The sequence below is a fragment of the Dermacentor variabilis genome, chromosome 11, assembly GCF_050947875.1.
Source record: "Dermacentor variabilis isolate Ectoservices chromosome 11, ASM5094787v1, whole genome shotgun sequence".
Classification (NCBI taxonomy): Eukaryota; Metazoa; Arthropoda; class Arachnida; order Ixodida; family Ixodidae; genus Dermacentor; species Dermacentor variabilis.
The window spans coordinates 40,228,575-40,242,300 of NC_134578.1; the positions used below are offsets into that span (position 1 = coordinate 40,228,575).

Here is a 13,726-nt window from a genome sequence, read left to right on the forward strand (position 1 = left end):
ACGAACGCATCAGGTGCATGATCAACATGTAGTAGGCAAGACACGCCCTTGCTCAACACATAGGTGCAGTTAGCACATCAGGATGCCATCTCCAGCTTCAATAAAGTCAGAATCTCTCTCTCTCGCTCTCCATGTCAAGGTCCGAAATTATCATTGAGTGATAATATGAAAGCCTGATAAACCATGCAAAAGCGCGTTGCATGTTAACTCAAGCTTTATTGAACTACACAACACCCCAGATATGTGCGTCACGTTCAGTTGGGTCTCTGTGCCAGCATAGCAGCATAAGCACAGAAGCACACAATCTTTGCCGATAGTCCTCAGCGATTCTATTGTTTTTTGGCTCTGCTAGAAAGGTCTTCTGGGCAGTAATTAAGCACATTTGAAGCCCATAAGCGGACCAGGGACTGGGGATGTTTCCTATACACTGTATAACCAGCTTCCAGATAGGTTTCATAAAGTAAGTCCAAGATGTTTTGAAGTCTGCTCCGCTTACTATGTAGAACTCACGCAGAACAAATATGCTTGAGCACCGTATCTATCTTCGGTCCAGCTTCTTGCCTATTTTTTACTGTCTATAACGCTTAACATCGACCCACGTCAGTTTCACTAAGTGAAACATGTTAATGTGTTTTGTTGACTACGATGAAAGCAATTGTAAAAATGTTCCCCTTGCGTTGTGGAACTTCTGCGTAACGATATTCAGATTGCAGTGACAACGTCTCCCAGACACGCGCTGCATTCTAGCTCCTTATTGGCTGAAATGAGCCATACCTTTTCCCCCTAGTGCATAGAACTGCTGAGGAGGCCCTCTCAAATGCCCCTTCCTTCGCAGAATCACTATAGGGTTTCCGTGGACAAAACCAACGCCGTATGCGATCTGCCAGCCATTTCCTGACCCCGGCGGTAGATGAAGCGGGAAGCTTCGGCGACTAAACACTGATGGACACATCCTCATTTCGAGTGGCGACCGATTCGGGGCCGCATGGGTCTTCGGGGGCTTCTCGCAGTTACGGGCAACGGCGACTGCGCTGCTGGACGGATGTCGACGGCAGATTGACATCCATCTTGTTCGCGCAGAGCTGTCGATGACCCGTTTCCCCTTTGTTTTTGAATATCACTAGCTCAACGGACAGTCCTAAGCCTTGCCGACGCTGAATCTTGCGTGGACAACGTCCACTGTATAGGTGTAGCAAAAAAAAAAAATGACACAAGACAAGCGTCATCCCTTTGAATGGAAATAGAATAAGTGTTCACAAAAAGCAGCACCATATCGCTTTTTAGAAGGTGCAAGCTACGCGCACGAGAGGAATATATATATATATATATATATATATATATATATATATATATATATATATATATATATATATGTATGTATGTATGTATATATATATATATATATATATATATATATATATATATATATATATATATATATATATATGCATATTGAAGGGGCACATGTTCGCTCTCTAGCAATTGAAGCTTTAGTATAGTGGTTTACTTGGTGCTATGTGCCACTAAATGTCGCACGTAGCTGTGCTTAGTTTTCATGCTGTGAAACGCGTAATCTCATGCAATGTTTATGTTTATGCACTACACATCTTTTGACAAGCTGCGCAGGAATGAAAACAGCAGTCGATGCGGATGCACAATGTGAGACTTCGGCACATGCAGCGATGTCACGTGGACGATGCACAGTGCCGGTGAGGAAAGAATTGTGACGAGGTGTGTGTGGCACAGGGAAGTATAGGCCACGTACCTAAACGCATTTGAGAAGTGTACTACGTAACTCCTGTGTCACATATAGTGATGCATACGCATGCTGGAGGATTGGTCGAGAATGGGCACGTGACCTACGCGGCCCGAGAATGGGGTAGCCAAAATATAAGAAAACAACATACGAAAATCAATAAATCCGTTTGAATGTCATGCGCCAATTCAATATGAAGAATGCGTGCTTTAGAGTTATCTATTAGTCGACATTATGTGTAGAAGTCTTGTACTAGATATATTCTTACGCCGATCAAGAGCGCGCTAACTAGCAGTAGTTTTTAAGTCCTAACACCGCACACCGTCATAGCATGCCATTCGGGAGCACAAACCAGCGGTTGCACAACAATCTGATAGCCCATGTTAACAAAGTAAAAGAGACCGTTCAAAATAAAGAAACACAAAAGGGAAGGACAGACAGGGAAGACCGTTCAATAGTTTGTGCTATTCCATAACGAGGTTTGGTTCATGTAGAGATAACTCTCAGCCGACATTATATGTACAGTTATGCATCGCTCTTCTTTTTTTTCAGAAAAGAAGAGCTTTCATCGGCACTTATGTCGCTCATAAATACCGTGCTATATAGACCGCCTACTCCTGCCGACAGGCAAAGAACGCACGAAACCCGGGCAGAGTGGCAAATAAAGCTTCGATTTAATACGCAACAGCCAAAAGGCAGAACATGCACAACACCCAACGTAATCCAACGAAGACTGCGGGGATAAAATGTACTACGTTACGCCAAACCACAACTGAGGCCTGGATGAAGCAGAGCACATCGTGAATGGCGATATTGTGCACTTGAATGGCTTCTCTGGTATCTGTTTGGGGAGTATAGGTATGAAACGGTGCGTGCGGTGTTTCACTGATTATTATACTCATTTTATATTGTACTGAATATAATACTGATTTTTCTGTATATTATTCAGCGGCACTTCAATGAAGTTTCAACCGTTATTGCAGCTAGAGCTTGTCGAAATTCTGATGCCTCTTCTGTCCGCATTTTTTTCTCCGCTATTTTCCACTTGATCCGTGAAATTACGGCGCTAAAACAGATGAAGACATTAGTATACGAGGACGCAAGACGAACGTTGTGTTCTAGGCAGTCCATGTGAACCTCTCGCGTTGATGTCGCAGCGGTCTAATTAAGTGAGGACGGCGTGAAGGCTTTTTTTTTCTTCCTCCATTTCTCTTTTTATTTTTTATGCTTCGCAAGCACTCTTACACTTCCGTCAGGCGAGCGTGTCTTATGTTCCGCGGCGCCTTGCCACGAGGGGCCGATTCATCAAGCTGCGCTACGATTTGACAGCCGCGAGGAGATCAAAGACGCCGTATGGGTTGAACCGGCCGGCGAGACCATAGCGCTCCCGCTTTTTTCCATTGCCTTGCTACTTTTTGAGCTATCCTAGGGAGAAAATATAAGATCGTGGTAGTCAATAGTGAAAACTACTACAGCGCATAAACCGACCAACGGCGAGTTACAGGCTGAGACGCCAGCACTTGGAAGTTAGTTCTGTAAGTCGATTGTGCTTGTACCCGTTATTTGTTCTTTGTTTCTGTGCTATAACCACTTCACTTTCGTGGGTAATTACTGAGCCAATACGAAGAAAGCCACACCACACAAGAAGATTCACAAAAAGAGCAGTAGTATACTTTGCACTGACGCTGTCTTCATTCGTTTCTGCTTGTGCGGTGTCCTCGACTTTAGTCCCTCAAGATTGTCTTCTCGGCTGCTTTTTGTCAGAAAGCTAAGTCCATTGACGGTTTAATTCTGCTGGCATTAAACGCTAACTCCTGCGCGGCCGCCTCTTGAAAGCGAACACATACTCAGCATAACCTTGCGCGTAATACTAGCAGTTCAGTAGCACCCAGTAGAGGCCGACTACATTTCAAATATAAATTCAAGCATGCTGTCCGCTGAAGCTACTATACCATCATCTACAGCATCTACCTTGCAATGAACTAGTGCGAAACATTTCTTTGTCCACTGTGCTATAAGCAACTACACAGTGTCTTTCCCTGCTGCTCCATCGCACCTTGTGCCGGTTTACATATGGTCTCCTTAGACATATATTTTGAGCAGCAGTGTAAAATTTTATTTTGTTACAGATTCTCATTGTATACACTGGAAACCTAGGACTGGTGTTGCGTACTTTATTGTGTATTTTGATCACGATGCCTGTTTATCTGAAATATTTTAATGATTCGTAGCGTTTTAGCGCTCACATTTCAAGGTGGCACGTCATCTTAGGCGTTGGGTTATCAATTCCATCTGCAAACGATGTAAAACAGCAATAATTAGGCATCCAATGTTTCCCCTTGTATGTTACCTGTACCTATCACACAATATTTATTGAAGGCTTGGAAGTGCGAGCTACATGTCCTCGGTCTGAGAAAGGTTCGGCAGCAATCCGAGGGTTCCGCCATCGGGATCCGGCTCGGCGCCGAGCGGGCCAATGGGGTGACGTTCTTGAGCTCCTCCGCACATCTTCGCGCACCCGGCGTATAAAGCGCGAGAAGAAAACTCAAAATGGCGGCGTAGGCTACGTAAATAGCAACACGGGGGCTCAACCCCGTCTTATGAGGGTGCCGACCCTACGGGCTGCATTCCTCCGTAGACTCTCGTGCGGCCAAATCAGGGCTCACGAGGCAAGGGCTTGACGACAGCCTCCGCAACCTCCCCCGTCCAATCTATTTGGTGTCCATGCAATGTATGAACAAGGGGAGCTCTGTCGTCAAGTCTCCGGCTCTAAGAAAGAAGAAAAGTGCTGCAGTGATGTCGCATCTTAAAAGATAGGTCAACGTTAAAGGGGCATGAAAAAGGAAGAATAAGGTATCATTTGTCAGTTAAATTTACTTCTGGAATAGCGAAACGCTCGCCCTTACCGTTGGGAGATGCTTAGCTAGCTTGGAAAAAAAGAAAAAGTAAAAATGGGAGAAGGGTGTTAACACCGGCCAGCTTTTCCCGTACCAGCATGTCGTGACATCAGTGATTTCTGACAGCGCTTACTCGCGTTTGGTTTAGTGATTGTCACTGAAGAACCACCACATCGGTGAAGCACCAGCGGCAATAGCAGTTGGTTGCCCACGTTGCGTTGCGTCAGTCGTCGTTGTTGTAGTGATTTACATGGTCTTGTTCACTTCTCACGAGTTCGCCAGAAGAAGAAAGCTCGTTCTTACCGTCTCCACCAACGGTGCCATTCTGGACCCTCTCTAATTCCGCCATGTTGGCAATTCGAGCCAATCAGGGCTGACAGAATGGAGAATTCAACAACATGGCGGAACCTGGCCGTGCGCACAACGGCACCCCAGCAATCACATTATGGCCCGCCACGTGCGGGCCGTCACGCCCTCTTCGAAGTTGTGATCGCGAAGTTGCCATCGTCGTCGGCAGTCATCATTATCATTTGGTCATCGCTGCTCGTGTCTAGGGTGAGTTTAACAGCTGAACATAAGACACTGAACAGAAAGGAGACAAAACTCCCGCTCGTCCCATGTGTCAACTTCGGCTGTTAAACTGGCCTTAGCCGTGAACCAGCTAAGTTGAATACCACGTTCTGCCACGTCGCCGTCGTCGCGTTTTCGTCGCCATATTCCCCCACGTTGTCATTGTTGTTATTGCATCGCTATTGTCGTCCTTGCATCATCTTCGTGGAGTACAACACCCGCTCTTTGCGCGACACTTTAGCCTTTCCTAGTAGCCCCACTTTAAATGTGTCGTTTATATTTTACGTGCTCGTGGAAGTACTAAGAGGGCTCATATAGTACAGACGGTTAAGCTTGTCCCATTAGGCGGCCACAATGGACTGTCACGATGCCAAGTGCGTGTCAGAACAAAAAAAAGCGAAAGTTGCATCAGCGAGCTTTCCAGATGGGCCGGGACTCTGCTCAAATCCTTCGCGCTCCTATTACCATAAACAGCACGGATCTTATTAAATCTGGAAACACGTACCTTCCCTTCTCCGGTTCTGCCGTGGCTTTTCGTGATGGAGATCCCGTCGCAATCCCGTCGGGGCGCCTAAAGCATCCATTCCAGGCCTCCCTGGTGCGTATTACGCCGTCTAGCCGTAAAGAACGCGACAGCGTAAGAGCGACAACGTTTAGCCCCTCTGGAGCGCCGCGCGCGGTTATGCAAGTGCCTTTCCTCTACTCGCATCTCGAAACAACTGCACGTACGCATCGCTATACGCAACAAAACTACGGAGACCTTCCGTTTCTTTTTTCTCTTTCGCAGAATCGGACGCCAGCGACGGCGACACGCACACCTCATTTGTATGCAGGCGTAACGTTACCGCTACTTCTTTCGGAGAATAGCTCGCGCTGGGCACGGTTGTTGTCGGAACAATCCTTGGCAAGACAAGGATTGTTCCAACAACACAGCCAGCACCATGTTGGAACCGGTCAACATGGCCGTTTCCAACATACGTCCTATACAATGTACGGCCTGTATCGTACATCGTATAGGGAGTATCCGCCTTACGTTAGGTACGTCATTTATTTTCTGTCTTATTCGCAGGCACAGCTGATCTACCGGATATATGCGCGATAAGATCTTCTCAATAGGAAGTAAAGATACACATGAGTCACGGAAATTGCAATGAATTTAAGTAGGTTTGCTTAGAAAGCGCTGCGGTGATCAATACACCATTAAAGGAAGGGCACGCGAGAAACCTGCTGTAGGGGAGAAACCAGCCTCGGCTTCGCGTTTTCTGATATTAATAATATTACGCAGTCTATAAATTGCTTACGTACTTTGTGCTCTTTCAAGTAGATTGACGGCTACATAATGCTCTTTGTGCCCTGCCAACAAAATTCGTAAATAAAGAGTATTTTCGAACTTTCTTTCGACGAAAAGAGTGTTACGCAGCAGTTTTACATGTGGTCTATATACACGATCTATAACACTCAGAGAGATTTTTTATGGTTCTTCCGTGGACAATATAAATAAATTTTCATGAAGCCATTCTTAGAGCGATTCATCTTGGATTCACGGTACCAACCGAGATGGACATACTACAGTAACTGTACGAATCGTGCGATAACTTCTACAAGAAACAGGACTAGCCTCAATACTTTGCATATGCTGCGGTGCTGACGACTAAACTCCCCCCGCACCACTATCCTTGTCGTTATCGTCATCAACATCATCATCCATTGATCCATCCCTCTTTCGTTCCCTCTTTTTCCTTCGCCAGTACAGAGTAACAGGTTAGACCGCAGAAGCTCTGGCCAATCTCTCTGCCTTTCTATAAATAAAGTCTACCATTAGTAATTTGTGAGATTTAGGAGAAGAGAGCATAGCAATTAAACTCTACTACTACTGACCTGTGAGGGTTAGGAGAAGGCGAGAGGATAGCGATCGTGGCTTTCGCAAGGAAGATTATGCAAGGAACGCAGCGGGAACTGGACGGAAACACTTTCATTTGTAGTGTCCACCTTAGCAGTACGTCCCGCATGTATACCGGCGTGGGACGTCCTGCGGCCACTCCGACCGATGACGACGACGAACAAGGCAAGTTTGACGCGTGTTCGTAAAGTGCGTGCGTGCGTTGCCTCACTCCTAGCGAAGGCTTGCTATCGCGGTCGCCGTCACTTCAAGGGCGCATTCCTCTTGCGCTGTAGTCGAACGCCTTGAGACGCCCACGGCGGGCATCGCCGTCTCCTGCCGCGTATATTCGTGCGCCGGGTTATTTCCAGATCCACTGAGATGTGTTACGGGTATGCACAGATGCATATACGCTTGCACAGACGTGCCTGTGCGTGACTTGGTCACGTCAAAGAGCGAGGTAATTGGTTATGCATGGTTCATTATTACTTTGAACCTGTTAGGGCGAGTTGTATGCATGTGTGTGTGTGTGTGCGTGTGTGTTTGCGTGTGCTAGCGTGAGTGCCGTGTATGGTGCCCAAGTTTCCGAATGAGCTCGACGCCACCGCTGTGTTTACCACGAAGATTTAGATGACCGGGATTCAATCTCATTCAATGTCCCGAATGAGTGACACGTGTAGCTATGCACGGTACCGCGGAGGAGCGCGCCGGGTTAATTTACTATCTAAGAAACCGATCGTTCTTTTTTTTTTTGCGATCCACCGCTATAATAAATAAGGTAGCCGCTGCCGATGATCGAAACCGATACCTCGCGCTCCCTCTCCCAAGACCGTAAGCACCCAGCCACCCCGGCGGACTATCCTCAGGGTTACGGGGTGTGCAAGATGATATCTTCGACTTGACGTACACACGAAGACGTTTAGGCGACGGCACAAAGTACTTTGCATTTCCGTTGTCGCCTTCACATTTTTTTCCCACTATGTAACTTCACAGATGCCATGTTGTACAATTTGCCTTAGTTCGCCCAACAAGGTGTATATAAGCGACGCCTCTACACACGGCTTCTTATCCGCCAATATCCTCGGGTGACTCCCACGGAAGTCCTCGAACTGCACCGCGAGATCGGAACCCACGCAATCACCGGCGTCGTCAACCACCGGACTCGCCTGACGCCGCAAAGAAACTCGGAAGCCGCACGGCCACTTAAGAAAACCGTGTTAATGTGTTCTCGAAAATCCACTCGAGCTTATTTGCCTTGGATGCTTAGCTCCTGTTGCGTTTCGCCTGCGACACGTGGTTTTGCCGGCGCGACTGCGGCGGGGCGGCAGACATTTTGGCCCGATCGTCGTCGCCGCAACACTCATCGGCAGGTGTTTCCAGGCGCGACTGCGGCGATGCGACCGCAAAGGATCACCCTCTCATTCCAGTCATTGTGCCCGAAACAGGCGATGCCAAAGCAGGGATCATCCTCTCATTCCAGTCATTGTGCCCGAAACAGGCGATGCCAAAGCAGGGATCATCCTCTCATTCCAGTCATTGTGCCCGAAACAGGCGATGCCAAAGCAGGGATCATCCTCTCATTCCAGTCATTGTGCCCGAAACAGGCGATGCCAAAGCAGGGATCATCCTCTCATTACAGTCATGGTGCTACGGCAGCGCTACAACAGGGTGCTACGAGATCGTGCTCGACAGGGTGCTACGAGATCGTGCTCAACATGGTGCTACGGCAGCGCTACGACAGTGTGCGTCACCATTAGCCCATTGTACATTCACGTGCTCGTCTTTTGAGGGGTTCCTTCTTGCCCTCAACTGCGAGAGTATAAAAACAGCTGCCCCCGGACGCCAAAAGGAGGGCTCCGATTTCTTCTGTTGAGTGAAGTGCTCTCCCGTCTCTCTACTTCGGTCAAACCTGACCGCCAACTCTTTGCGATGTTAAAATAAACAAGTTGTTTCGTTGTTACCAGTCGACTCATGCTTTGCCGGGACCTTCGGATGCTTCCAGTTGTACCCCAGGCCGCCAGGCCAACGCTACCCTTGGGGCTTGCGACCCAGGTACAACCACGGGCGTCAGCGCCGAGTCCCCAACAGATCGTACCAGCGGTCGGATCCAAACAACTGGTTGGCAGCGGTGAGATCGCCTCCGACTTCAAACAACTGTCTGCCAGCGGTGAGATCGCGACAACGGAGGCCAGCAGCGAAGAGATGCAGTTGACTGTATGCTGAGCAGCTCATCGACGATCCGGGAGCAGTGCAACGAGCCCTGTGTGATGACTGGTTGCCTGCAGCGGAACGACTGCGCTGGACTCTTGCCTGCGAGGTTTGGTGAGTGCGGGACTTTCTTCTTCTGAGCTTTGCCAGGCTTTTTGTTAGTGTCAGAAACAGAGCTGGTAATTGTGGTTGTCGTTGCTGCCGGGTTAGTTTGCGGCAAGACAATAGTAAGCAGTAGAGAAAGCAGCATTCAGAGCAGCCATGGATTTGAAGTCGTTGCGCAAACCGAAATTGTTGGAGCTTGCAAGAGAGTTGGGTCTGGATGTCTCAGACAAACTAAGAAAACCTGAACTGCTAAAGGCTATTCTTGAGTTAGAGGCTGAGGATGACGAGCTGTCGGAATGCCTTGAGACCATTGAAGAGAGGGAGACTGCAAAAAGACAGGAGCGCGAACTTAAAGAGCAAAAAGAAAAAGAAGAGCGTGAACGTAAAGAACAGAAAGAAAAAGAAGAGCGGGAACGTAAAGAACAGAAAGAGCGAGAGCAACAAGAGCGTGACCGTCAACACGCTTTGGAAATGAAGCGTCTTGAGGTAGAGATGGAACGCGCTCGTAATGGAAGTCAGGCACACGGTGCAGGAGAACGCGTATTGTTCAAAATGACTGACCTGATGCGGCCGTTTAAGCTTGGAGAGGACATTGGTTTGTTCCTGGTTAACTTTGAGCGAACGTGCGAGAAGCAGGGGTTCTCTCGGGAAACGTGGCCACAGCGCTTGCTCACTTTGTTACCCGGCGAGGCGGCCGACGTAGTCGCTCGCTTGGATAGAGAGGAGGCAGAGGATTTCGACACAGTGAAATCGAGTCTTCTAAAAAAGTACCGGCTGTCTGCGGAGGCGTTCCGTCGGAAGTTTCGGGAAAATGAGAAAGGCAGAAGTGAGTCATATACAGAGTTTGCGTATAGGCTTATGTCGAACATGCAGGAGTGGCTCAAAGAAGAGAAAGCGTTTGGTGACCACGATAAAGTTCTGCAGTGTTTCGGGCTAGAACAGTTTTATAGTCGGTTACCGGAGAACGTGCGATACTGGGTCTTGGATAGGCCAGACGTTTGTACGGTGGCTAGAGCCGCTGAGCTAGCCGAGGAGTTTGTGACGCGTCGAGCTCGCGGAGCTAAGGACGGTCAAAAGGGTGAATTTGGCTCGAAGTTTGAGAGGCCGAAGTTCACACCCATGAGAGCAAAGGGGAACACGCGTAGTGAGGATGCAAGTGAAAGCAGTCCGACCAAACGTAAAGAGACGGCGGCAGCCGAAGCCGAACGCAGAAAGCGGTTCGAGATGAGGCGAGCGGGCGTTTGTTATACGTGCCAGAAGCCGGGTCACTTTTCGGCGCAGTGTCCGGAAACAACACCAAAAGTTGTGTTTTTTTCAATAGGCAGCACTGACGAGAACATGAAGCTTCTCGAGCCTTACATGCGAGACCTCCTCGTGAACGGGAAAGAGTGCCGAGTGCTTCGCGATTCCGCAGCTACGATGGATGTAGTTCACCCGTCTTACGTAGAACCCCATATGTTCACGGGCGAGTGCGCATGGATCAAGCAAGCCGTGGAAGCTCATAGCGTGTGTCTGCCAGTAGCAAGGGTGCTTATTGAAGGACCTTTCGGAGCGCTTGAGACAGAGGCGGCAGTGTCATCTATGCTGCCCCCCCAGTACCCGTACCTATTTTCAAACAGGTCCGATCACCTCCTGCGCGAGAAGGGGCTTTTGTTTGGTGAAGCTAGTGTTCAGGCCTTAACCAGATCGAAGGTTCGGGAGCTCGCTGCAAAGGCGGTAGTTGCGGGGCCGACGTTATCAAACAACGAAAAAGGGTCAGAGGCGCAGCAAGCTGATATTCAGAGCACGCCCGAACTGAATAAACTTGAGTCTGTAACGTTAAAGGCACCAGATACCGGAGAGGAAAATCCCGATGCGGGAAAGTTAGAAGAGCTATCTACTGATTTGCTCATCGCGCCTACGTCAGACGGACTTGATAGGTTGCTAAAAGTCAGCCGGTCGGCTTTGATAGCCGAGCAAAAGAAGGATGGTAGCCTAGAAAACATACGCTGCAATGTCAAAGAAGGTATCGCCAGGAAAACTGCGCGTTTTGTGGAAAGAGGTGGAGTCCTGTACCGGAAGTATCTAGACCGCCGAGGAGTGGAGTTCGATCAGCTGGTCGTGCCTCAATGCTATCGTCAGGATCTGTTGCGCTTGTCACACGGGGGTTCGTGGTCCGGACACCTAGGAGTTAAGAAAACTAAGGACCGTCTCTTGCAAGAGTACTATTGGCCAGGGTGTTTTCGGGACGCAGACCATTTCGTGAGGACATGTGACACTTGTCAGCGGGTGGGCAAACCAGGGGACAAATCGAGGGCGCCGTTGAAATTGGTACCTATCATTACGGAGCCTTTTAGACGGCTCGTTATTGATACAGTGGGACCTCTGCCGGTAACAGCCACGGGGTACAGACACATTTTGACTGTGATCTGCCCAGCGACAAAGTTCCCTGAAGCAGTGCCGCTTAAAGAACTCAGCTCAGTTGAGATAGTCAATGCACTGCTGTCCATATTTGCGCGAGTTGGTTTTCCTGCGGAAATCCAATCAGATCAGGGCACAGTGTTTACTAGCGCTTTGACGACAACTTTTCTCGAAAGGTGTGGGGTAAAGCTGCTACACAGCTCAGTGTACCACCCACAGTCGAATTCCGTTGAGAAGCTCCACTCCGTCATGAAGCGCGTGTTGAGAGCGTTGTGTTTTGAACATCGAACTGACTGGGAGCTGTGTCTGCCTGGGTTGATGTTTGTTTTAAGGACCGCGCCGCATGCGGCTACGGGGTTTTCGCCAGCTGAACTGGTGTACGGTCGCTCGCTTCGATCTCCGCTTCGCATGCTTCGAGAATCATGGGAAGGCAGGGGTGACGACCCAGTCGTGGTGGAGTACGTACTTAAGCTCCTCGAACGCTTAAGAAGGGCACAGGAGTTGTCAGGTGAAGCAATGGCAAAGGCCCAGCAGAGGGCCAAGGTTTATTATGATCGGACAGCCAGGGCCCGTCGTTTTGAGGTTGGCGATGAGGTCATGATATTGCGCACATCGCTAAACAACAAACTAGACGTGCAGTGGGAGGGCCCAGCACGAATTGTTCAGAAACTGTCGGACGTTAACTACGTGGTAAGTCTGCCAGGAAAGCGGAAAGCACAGCAAGTTTACCACTGTAATCTGCTCAAACCTTATAGACAAAGGGAAGCAGTGGTGTGCATGATGGTAAACGTTCCTGAAGAGCTTCCGGTCGAGCTTCCGGGACTAGGCTCAGTGACGAACAGGGAAGACACCGGTCAAGTCATTAGTGACCTTATCAGTAGAGCACCGCTGTCGCCCGAGCAGAAAACCGAACTACACCAGCTATTACAGCAGTTTCAAGGTCTGTTCTCTGAGAGGCCTGGTAAAACTTCTGTACTTACTCATGATATAGAACTTACCTCCACAGAGCCAGTACGATCCAAGGCGTATCGGGTGTCACCCCGCCAGAGGGATATTATGGAGGCTGAGGTAAAGAAAATGCTACAGCTCGGTGTTATTGAGGCAGGTGAGAGTGATTATACCTCCCCTTTGATTTTAGTTGAGGTACCGGGCAAGGAACCTCGTCCTTGCGTCGACTACCGCAGGCTTAATTCCATCACTAAGGATCAAATTTATCCGATCCCTAACATCGAGGAGCGCCTTGAGAAAGTTAGTAGCGCTCAGTTTATTTCCACCCTAGATCTTGTCAGGGGTTATTGGCAGGTTCCACTTACAGAAGAGGCTAGTAGGTATGCGGCGTTCATTTCACCAATGGGAACATTCCGTCCTAAAGTGTTGAGTTTTGGTTTGAAGAACGCGCCATACTGTTTTTCAAGCCTCATGGATAAAGTGTTGCGGGGACAGCAAGAATTCGCTTTACCGTATCTAGACGACGTAGCGATATTCTCCGCATCCTGGTCTGAGCATATGACACACTTGCGGGCAGTGCTAACCCGCCTGCGCGAAGCGGGCTTGACAGTCAAGGCTCCTAAGTGCCAGTTAGCACAGGCCGAGGTTGTCTACCTCGGTCACGTGATTGGTCAGGGTCGTCGCCGCCCTTCTGAAATAAAAGTGGCCGCTGTGCGAGACTTTCCGCAACCGCGCACCAAGACCGATATTCGGTCGTTCTTGGGTGTCGCCGGCTACTATCAGAGGTACATCCCTAGGTACTCTGATATCGCGGCTCCCCTGACGGATGCTCTAAGAAAAACAGAGCCTCAAACAGTCGTCTGGGACGAGACACAGGAAAGAGCTTTTAGCGCCCTAAAGAGTGCCCTAACAAGCCAGCCTGTGCTACGATCGCCAGACTATACAAAAGGGTTCATTGTTCAG

The 13,726-nt window shown here is 49.0% G+C and overlaps 1 protein-coding gene across 2 annotated transcripts in view; it reads right to left on the minus strand.

The window, feature by feature from the left end:
* DAAM (disheveled-associated activator of morphogenesis-like protein) overlaps positions 1–13,726 on the minus strand; it is a 148,858-nt gene that overhangs the window by 73,194 nt on the left and 61,938 nt on the right. Inside the window, exon 1 of one of the 2 annotated variants that reach the window (XM_075674993.1) lies at positions 5,729–5,752. The exons of the other annotated variant lie outside the window; for it this stretch is intronic. The gene's annotated coding sequence lies outside the window, so the exon portion shown is untranslated. Of the gene's footprint in view, positions 1–5,728; positions 5,753–13,726 lie in introns of those variants that run through there. 2 annotated transcript variants of the gene reach the window in all.